This window comes from Balaenoptera physalus (genome assembly GCF_965194825.1).
Source record: "Balaenoptera physalus genome assembly, chromosome: 10".
Lineage (NCBI taxonomy): Eukaryota > Metazoa > Chordata > Mammalia > Artiodactyla > Balaenopteridae > Balaenoptera > Balaenoptera physalus.
The window spans coordinates 37,787,970-37,797,994 of NC_138889.1; the positions used below are offsets into that span (position 1 = coordinate 37,787,970).

Sequence of the window (10,025 nt, forward strand, 5' to 3'; positions counted from 1 at the left end):
TGAAATTCATTCATATTAGTGCAGGTAGTTGCTAATTCATTCTCATTACTATATAAAGTCCGTTTTCTAAATGCACACAAAATGTATCCATTCTACTCTTGATGGATACTTGGGTGGTTTCCGCTTTTCAGATATTGCAAATCCTGTCACCATAAACATCCTAGTACACCTCTCTCAGTGAACATATGCTTGCATGTATATTGGATATAAGAATATTTAATGTATTCATATATATACATACATATATTCATATACATGGAATTGCTAGGTCACAAATTTATATATATTACTGTTTAATAGACACTGCTAAACCCTTTCTTAAGCAGTTATCAATTTATCCTCCAATGAATTGTGTATGAGGGTTTTAGTGTCTCAACACATTTGCCAACATTCGAGGTTGACAGCTTTTATAATTTGATTTTGTTTTTGTTCATTCCTATTTTTTGTTCTTTGACATTGTAGTTTTAATGTGCATTTTTCTAATGATAAAATATTAAAAGGTTAAAAAAATGACAGGGACAATTACATAGTGAATGTATGTCAAATACTTTATTATTTTTATTAGTTAATGAGGGAAAAAGTAGACTATTGAAACCAGTTCAAAGTTCATTTGAGCTGCACTGGTAATCTAATAAAAAATATTAGGATAAAATTAGATTTTTAGATCCAAAACTGGTTGATGTCATTTAGGACAATGTACTATAATCTTTAGACTTATCTTTTTTAGCAGACATACATTTTTTTGTATCTTTACCTGTAAATAATCTAGAAAATAAATCTGCCTTACAGAAAGTAAAATAAGCCAGTCAGCAGAAAATCAATCAAAAGTGGAAGACCAGAAATGTCCTAAAGGAATAACTAGTAATCTCCTCTGTTATTTCCAGAAAAACAGAATTAAGAGAGTTGTCAGAGAATATATGATCCCTTGATGAAGAATCATGAGTGCAAATGAAAGCACTTCATTGTAATAAAAGTGAGTCAGAATCATTTAAAATAAAAAGAGGAAGACAACATAAATGTTAGAAAACTTAGTTTTTGATAGCAAGGACACTTTGTTCTGTGCTTTTTGTTTTACAAAAAAATTAAGGAAATGGTAAGGTCAACACAAGCAGATAAAATTATCCTTCTGCTGAGATATAGAATCTTTGCTATCTGGACAGATTATACATAAGGGTTACATAAAGTATTACATTTTACTTCCCCTGAATTAAAAGCTCTGTAACCAATACATCATTTTAACAAAGAGAAAACTAAATTCCAATTTTACACTATTATACTATTTGACAGGAAAGTTGTCCTTAATTACATAAACTTGATTTAAAAGTATTTCTGAGCTAGTGGTCTTAATAAAAATATATTTTTCTTTCAAGTCTAGCAAATTTAATATTAAAGGTTTAACTTTCTTATTTTCTGTTACTTTGAGGAATGTTAAATTTATATACCCACTGATTTATTTCTATAAACATATAGAAATCTTTTAACTTAGACATATAAAATTTAATTTATGAATACTCTCCATAGATAGAAAAGACTTTACATTGAGGTTAAAGATTTTCTGAGTTGAAAGCAGAGACAAACAGAAACTTAAAATGCTTGTAGCTTCATTTCTACAACTTCAGTTGATTTCAAAAGTAGAAACAAAAATGCAAAAGCTCAAGATTCCAGATACCAAAGAACTATTCTAATTGAGCACAAAATGTTTTCTTAATTGATTTCTGTTCACAAATATACAAAGAAACAAACAAAAAGACTAAAAAGTAGATGTTCTATCACCTCTCACTTGATAGGGTATAGATCTTCATCATTCATATAACAAAAATCTCCAAATTATCAGACTAAAAACCAAATTCTGAATCACACCAACATTGGGAAATAAGTTACTGGCGTGCGTCAACTAGCAGCAAACAACAAAAGAGAAAATCAATAGTAGTAAGGATGGTAGAGGGAAACAAGGAGATAGGTAGAGCAAAATTCCATTTCTTCTTGGATTTACTTCTGGAAGCCAAGAAAGAAATGATGTCTCTGAACTTAAGTGGCCTATGAGGTGCTCTTTTTAAGCAACAAATATTACTTAACCCCATCAGATAACTCCATTATGGTAACTAAATAGGATATACAAAACTGAAGACATAAAATGAACGTGTATCAAAAATTTTATTTAAATAATGTATTAATAAGGGAGATGTTAAAACCAGTTAAAATGTTCAAATGTTCAAAATCAATGTTTTACAATTTTCAGAGTTTAGATCTTTCTTCTCCTTGGTTAAGTTTATTATTAGGTAGTTTATTCTTTTTGATGTGGTTATAAATGGGAGAGTTACTTTAATATCTCTTTCTGATAGTTCATTATTAGTGAATAGAAAAGCAAAAGATTTCTGTATATTAATCTTGTATCCTCCAACTTTACTGAATTCATTTATTAGTTCTAATAGATTTTAGGTGGAGACTTTAGGTTTTTTATGTATAGTATCATGTCACCTGCAAATAGTGAGAGTTTTCATATTTCCCTTCTGATTTGCATGCCTTTTATTTATCCAGTAAAGAGCTGGATATTTAGAGATAATTCAATAAATGCATATTGAGACAATAAACAATAATAATTTAGATTATATTTCCAAGTGGCAGAAAATATTTGAATTTTGTTTGCTTGTTAAAAATTTAAAACTTAACTCTGATTCTATTGACTTATAAAATATGTAAACCTATCAAAGTTGCAAACACAGTATTGCACTTCACTTCAAGAAAATTGAACAATGTCTTTGGCTTATTTCCACATTTCAGATTATTTTTCAGGCAATCTTTTTATTAAATTACTGTTTATCAATTTATCCTCCATGAAAAAGTGTCCAAGGTTTTTGTCTGTTATATTTCAGTTTCAGTCTCTATATTTTTCATATTGATTTTTAGAATGAATATATGTGTACATGTATGTATATACATTTCTTTTTTGTTTGTTTTTGTTTGTCCTTTTCCTTTCATTTTTTTTTTCACACACACACACACACACTGTATTTTATTTTTACAAGAGATAAATAGACTGACACCAAGCATTGTACATGGATGAACACAACAAAATCAACAATGATTGCAATTACCAAACATGAAACACACACTCATACTATGTCATAATATTGACATTCAGTCCAGTAATCCTCCACTGTAACAGCTCCTTTACTTTACAGTGAAAATTGATTTGTATATTCTTTGCCTCTGATTCCTTGTGGGATTTTTTTTTTTAATTCAGACAGAAAGTCACAAAAATTATACTCATTCTCATCAGTTCACTCAGTCCCATGTAATTAATTTTTTTTTCATCTTGATCTTTTGTTAGCACTTTTATGAGTTCATCAGTTTTTCATTAGAGTTCTGAAAATGCTTATTCATTCAGTTCAGCAGTACAGTCAGTTACCAGAAACCTGTACTTGCCAGAGTCTTTTCCATGAATTTCTTGAAGATGAAACCCTTTTATAGGAACATATTTGCAAAATCATCAGAGTACACCCAGAACTGTCTGTAAATGACAAAAGACTTAAAAATGACCACTGTTAAAGATTTGATGAAAGTTCATAATAATGCAGTTGACAAGAAAATTAGTTATTTCTGAGATATACATTTTAAAGTAATAACTAGGATTATTACATATAACATTATACCAGAACATATAAGATTTTTAGAAATTTCATGTAATGTCTGAAACATATTAACATATTTCCATACATATTTCCATACACATACAAATATAAGATTTTTAGAAATTTCATGTAATGTCTGAAACATTTATATTAACATATTTCCATACAAAATCTGTACCATTTTTCTAGGTTCCACATACATGCATTAATATACGATATTTGTTTTTCTCTTTCTGACTTACTTCACTCTGTATGACAGTCTCTAGATCCATCCACGTCTCAACAAATGACTCAATTTCGTTCCTTTTTATGGCTGAGTAATATTCCATTGTGTATATGTACCACTACTTCTTTATCCATTCGTCTGTTGATGGGCATTTAGGTTGCTTCCATGACCTGGCTATTGTAAATAGTGCTGCAATGAACATTCGGGTGCATGTGTCTTTTTGAATTACGGTTTTCTCTGGGTATATGCCCAGTAGTGGGATTGCTGGGTCATATGGTAATTCTATTTTTAGTTTTTTAAGGAACCTCCATATTGTTCTCCATAGTGGCTGTATCAATTTACATTCCCACCAACAGTGCAAGAGGGTTCCCTTTTCTCCACACCCTCTCCAGCATTTGTTGTTTGTAGATTTTCTGATGATGCCCATTCTAACAGGAGTGAGGTGATACCTCATTGTAGTTTTGATTTGCATTTCTCTAATAATTAGTGAGGTTGAGCATCTTTTCATGTGCTTCATGGCCGTCTGTATGTCTTCATTGGAGAAATGTCTATTTAGGTCTTCTGCCCATTTTTGGATTGGGGTGTTTGTTTCTTTAATATTGAGCTGCATGAGCTGTTTATATATTTTGGAGATTAATCCTTTGTCCATTGATTCATTTGCAAATATTTTCTCCCATTCTGAGGGTTGTCTTTTCGTCTTGTTTATGGTTTCCTTTGCTGTGCAAAAGCTTTGAAGTTTCATTAGGTCCCACTTGTTTATTTTTGTTTTTATTTCCATTACTCTAGGAGGTGGATCAAAAAAGATCTTGCTGTGATTTATGTCAAAGAGTGTTCTTCCTATGTTTTCCTCTAAGAGTTTTATAGTGTCCAGTCTTATATTTAGGTCTCTAATCCATTTTGAGTTTATTTTTGTGTATGGTGTTAGGGAGTATTCTAATTTCATTCTTTTCCATGTAGCTGTCCAGTTTTCCCAGCACCACTTATTGAAGAGACTGTCTTTTCTCCATCGTATATCTTTGCCTCCTTTGTCATAGATTAGTTGACCATAGGTGCATGGGTTTATCTCTGGGCTTTCTATCTTGTTCCATTGATCTATGTTTCTGTTTTTGTGCCAGTACCATATTGTCTTGATTACTGTAGCTTTGTAGTATAGTCTGAAGTCAGGGAGTCTGATTCCTCCAGCTCCGTTTTTTTCCCTCAAGACTGCTTTGGCTATTCGGGGTCTTTTGTGTCTCCATACAAATTTTAAGATGATTTGTTCTAGCTCCGTAAAAAATGCCATTGGTAATTTGATAGGGATTGCATTGAATCTGTAGATTGCTTTGGATAGTATACTCATTTTCACAATGTTGATTCTTCCAATCCAAGAACATGGTATATCTCTCCAACTGTTGGTATCATCTTTAATTTCTTTCATCAGTGTCTTATAGTTTTCTGCATACAGGTCTTTTGTCTCCCTAGGTAGGTTTATTCCTAGGTATTTTATTCTTTTTGTTGCAGTGGTAAATGGGAGTGTTTCCTTAATTTCTCTTTCAGATTTTTCATCATTAGTGTATAGGAATGCAAGAGATTTCTGTGCATTAATTTTGTATCCTGCAACTTGACCATATTCATTGATTAGCTCTAGCAGTTTTCTGGTGGCAGTTTTAGGATTCTCTATGTATAGTATCATGTCATCCGCAAACAGTGACAGTTTTACTTCTTCTTTTCCAATTTGTATTCCTTTTATTTCTTTTTCTTCTCTGATTGCCGTGGCTAGGACTTCCAGAACTATGTTGAATAATAGTGGTGAGAGTGGACATCCTTGTCTCATTCCTGATCTTAGAGGAAATGCTTTCAGTTTTTCACCATTGAGAATGATGTTTGCTGTGGGTTTGTCATATATGGCCTTTATTATGTTGAGGTAGGTTCCCTCTATGCCCACTTTCTGGAGAGTTTTTATCAGAAATGGCTGTTGAATTTTGTCAAAAGCTTTTTCTGCATCTATTGAGATGATCATATGGTTTTTCTTCTTCAATTTGTTAATATGGTGTATCACATTGATTGATTTGCGTATATTGAAGAATCCTTGCATCCCTGGGATAAATCCCACTTGATCGTGGTGTATGATCCTTTTAATGTGTTGTTGGATTCTGTTTGCTAGTATTTTGTTGAGGATTTTTGCATCTGTATTCATCAGTGATATTGGTGTGTAATTTTCTTTTTTTGTAGTGTCTTTGTCTGGTTTTGGTATCAGGGTGATGGTGGCCTCATAGAATGAGTTTGGGAGTGTTCCTTCCTCTGCAATTTTTTGGAAGAGTTTGAGAAGGATGGGTGTTAGCTCTTCTCTAAATGTTTGATAGAATTCACCTGTGAAGCCATCTGGTCCTGGACTTTTGTTTGTTGGAAGATTTTTAATCACAGTTTCAATTTCATTACTTGTGATTGGTCTGTTCATATTTTCTGTTTCTTCCTGGTTCAGTCTTGGAAGTTTATACCTTTCTAAGAATTTGTCCATTTCTTCCAGGTTGTCCATTTTATTGGCATAAAGTTGCTTGTAGTAGTCTCTTAGGATGCTTCGTATTTCTGCAGTGTCTGTTGTAACTTCTCCTTTTTCATTTCTGATTTTATTGATTTGAGTCCTCTCCCTCTTTTTCTTGATGAGTCTGGCTAATGGCTTATCAATTTTGTTTATCTTCTCAAAGAACCAACTTTTAGTTTTATTGATCTTTGCTATTGTTTTCTTTGTTTCTATCTCATTTATTTCTGCTCTGATCTTTATGATTTCTTTCCTTCTGCTAACTTTGGGTTTTGTTTGTTCTTCTTTCTCTAGTTTCTTTAGGTGTAAGGTTAGATTGTTTACTTGAGATTTTTCTTGTTTCTTTAGGTAGGCTTGTATAGCTATAAACTTCCCTCTTAGAACCGCTTTTGCTGCATCCCATAGGTTTTGGGTCGTCGTGTTTTCATTGTCATTTGTCTCTAGGTATTTTTTTATTTCCTCTTTGATTTCTTCAGTGATCTCTTGGTTATTTAGTAACGTATTGTTTAGCCTCCATGTGTTTGTGTTTTTTACGTTTTTTTCCCTGTAATTCATTTCTAATCTCATAGCGTTGTGGTCAGAAAAGATGCTTGGTATGATTTCAATTTTCTTAAATTTACTGAGGCTTGATTTTTGATCCAAGATGTGATCTATCCTGGAGAATGTTCCGTGCGCACTTGAGAAGAACGTGTAATCTGCTGTTTTTGGATGGAATGTCCTATATATATCAATTAAATCTATCTGGTCTATTGTGTCATTTAAAGCTTCTGTTTCCTTATTTATTTTCATTTTGGATGATCTGTCCATTGGTGTAAGTGAGGTGTTAAAGTCCCCCACTATTACTGTGTTACTGTCGATTTCCTCTTTTATAGCTGTTAGCAGTTGCCTTATGTATTGAGGTGCTCCTATGTTGGGTGCATATATATTTATAATTGTTATATCTTCTTCTTGGATTGATCCCTGGATCATTATGTAGTGTCCTTCCTTGTCTCTTGTAACATTCTTTATTTTAAAGTCTATTTTATCTGATATGAGTATAGCTACTCCAGCTTTCTTTTGATTTCCATTTGCATGGGATATCTTTTTCCATCCCCTCACTTTCAGTCTGTATGTGTCCCTAGGTCTAAAGTGGGTCTCTTGTAGACAGCATATATATGGGTCTTGTTTTTGTATCCATTCAGCCAGTCTATGTCTTTTGGTTGGGGCATTTAATCCATTCACGTTTAAGGTAATTATCGATATGTATGTTCCTATGACCATTTTCTTAATTGTTTTGGGTTTGTTTTTGTAGGTCCTTTTCTTCTCTTGTGTTTCCCACTTAGAGAAGTTCCTTTAGCATTTGTTGTAGAGCTGGTTTGGTGGTGCTGAATTCTCTTATCTTTTGCGTGTCTGTAAAGCTTTTGATTTCTCCATCAAATCTAAATGAGATCCTTGCTGGGTAGAGTAATCTTGGTTGTAGGTTCTTCCCTTTCATCACTTTAAATATATCATGCCACTCCCTTCTGGCTTGCAGAGTTTCTGCTGAGAAGTCAGCTGTTAACCTTATGGGAGTTCCCTTGTATGTTATTTGTCGTTTTTCCCTTGCTGCTTTCAATAATTTTTCTTTGTCTTTAATTTTTGCCACTTTGATTACTATGTGTCTCGGCGTGTTTCTCCTTGGGTTTATTCTGTATGGGACTCTCTGCGCTTCCTGGACTTGGGTGGCTATTTCCTTTCCCATGTTAGGGAAGTTTTCAACTATAATCTCTTCAAATATTTTCTCTGGCCCTTTCTCTCTCTCTTCTCCTTCTGGGACCCCTATAATGCGAATGTTGTTGCGTTTAATGTTGTCCCAGAGGTCTCTTAGGCTGTCTTCATTTCTTTTCATTCTTTTTTCTTTAGTCTGTTCCGCAGCAGTGAATTCCACCATTCTGTCTTCCAGGTCACTTATCCGTTCTTCTGCCTCAGTTATTCTGCTATTGATTCCTTCTAGTGTAGTTTTCATTTCAGTTATTGTATTGGTCATCTCTGTTTGTTTGTTCTTTAATTCTTCTAGGTCTTTGTTAATCATTTCTTACATCTTCTCAATCTTTGCCTCCATTCTTATTCCGAGGTCCTGGATCATCTTCACTATCATTATTCTGAATTCTTTTTCTGGAAGGTTGCCTATCTCCACTTCATTTAGTTGTTTTTCTGGGGTTTTTTCTTGTTCCTTCATCTGGTACATAGCCCTCTGCCTTTTCATCTTCTCTATCTTTCTGTAACTGTGGTTTTTGGTCCACAGGCTGCAGGATTGTAGTTTTTCTTGCTTCTGCTGTCTGCCCTCTGGTGGTTGAGGCTATCTAAGAGGCTTGATGGGAGGCTCTGGTGGTGGGTAGAGCTGACTGTTGCTCTCCTTTCATTTTTAAAATTAAAAAAAATGTTTAATTGAAGTAGTTGATTTACAATATTATATTAGTTTTAGGTATACAACATAGTGATTCAATATTTTTATAGGTTATACTCCATTTAAAGTTATTACAAAATAATGGCTATATATCCCTGTGCTGCACAATACATAACCTTGTTGTTTCTTAATTTTATACATAGTAGTTTATGTCTCTCAATCCCATACTCCTATTTCACCCTTCCCCCTTTCTTTCTCCCCACTGGTAGCCACTAGCTTGTTCTCTATAACCGAGTCTCTTCGTTTTGTTATATACATTCATTCATTTTTTTTTTTACACTCCACATGTAAGTGTTAATACAGTATTTGTCTTTTTCTGACTTATTTCACTATAATAATGATTTCTAGGTTCATCCATGTTGCAAATGGCAGAATTTTAATTTTTTATGGCTGTGTAATAGTCCATTGTGTGTGTGTGTATCACATCTTGTTTATCCATTCATCTAATCTAGGTTGATGGGCACTTAGGTTACTTCCATACCTTGGGTATTATAAATAATGCTGCTATGAACATTGGGGTACAAATATCTTTTTGAATTAGTATTTTCTTTTTTTTCTAGATATATACCCAGGAGAGAAATTGCTGGATCGTATGGTAGTTCTATTTTTTTTGTTGTTTTTGAGGAAACTCCATACTGTTTTCCTTAGTGGCTACACCAATTTACAACCCCACCAACACTGGACTAGGGTTCCCTTTTCTCCACATCCTCACCAACATCTATTATTTGTAGGCATTTTAATGATAACCATTTTGACAGGTATGAAGGGAATATCACGGTGCTTTTGACTTGTATTTCTCTGATGATTAGTGATGTTGAACATTTTTTCACATGCCTGTTGGCCATCTGTATAACTTCTCCAGAAAAACGTCTATTTAGGTCTTATGCCCATATTTTAACTGGACTTTCTTTTTTTTGATATTGAGTTGTATGAGCTGTTTATATATTTTGGATATTAACCCCTTATGTGTCATATCATTCACAAATATTTTCTCTTATTAAGTTGTCTTTTTGTTGTGTTGATGGTTTTGATTTCTGTTTTGATTATTGTAGCTTTATAGTTCCATGTAAAATCAGGGAGCATAATACCTCCAACTTTGTTCTTTATTCTCAAGATTTCTTTGGCAATTCGGGGTCTAGTGTGGTTCCATATAAATATTAGAATTATTTTTTCTAATTTTTTGAAGAATGCCATAGGTATTTTGAAAGGTATTGCATTAAATCT

General features: G+C 33.1%; 1 long non-coding RNA gene across 1 annotated transcript in view; it reads right to left on the bottom strand.

Annotated features, from left to right (window-relative positions):
* Nucleotides 1-2,996: 2,996 nt before the first annotated feature.
* Nucleotides 2,997-10,025, bottom strand: part of LOC309636728 — a 42,920-nt gene continuing 35,891 nt past the window's right edge. The window contains exon 2 of the long non-coding RNA XR_014250182.1: nt 2,997-3,321. This is a non-coding gene — a long non-coding RNA (uncharacterized lncRNA). The remainder of the gene's footprint in view (nt 3,322-10,025) is intronic.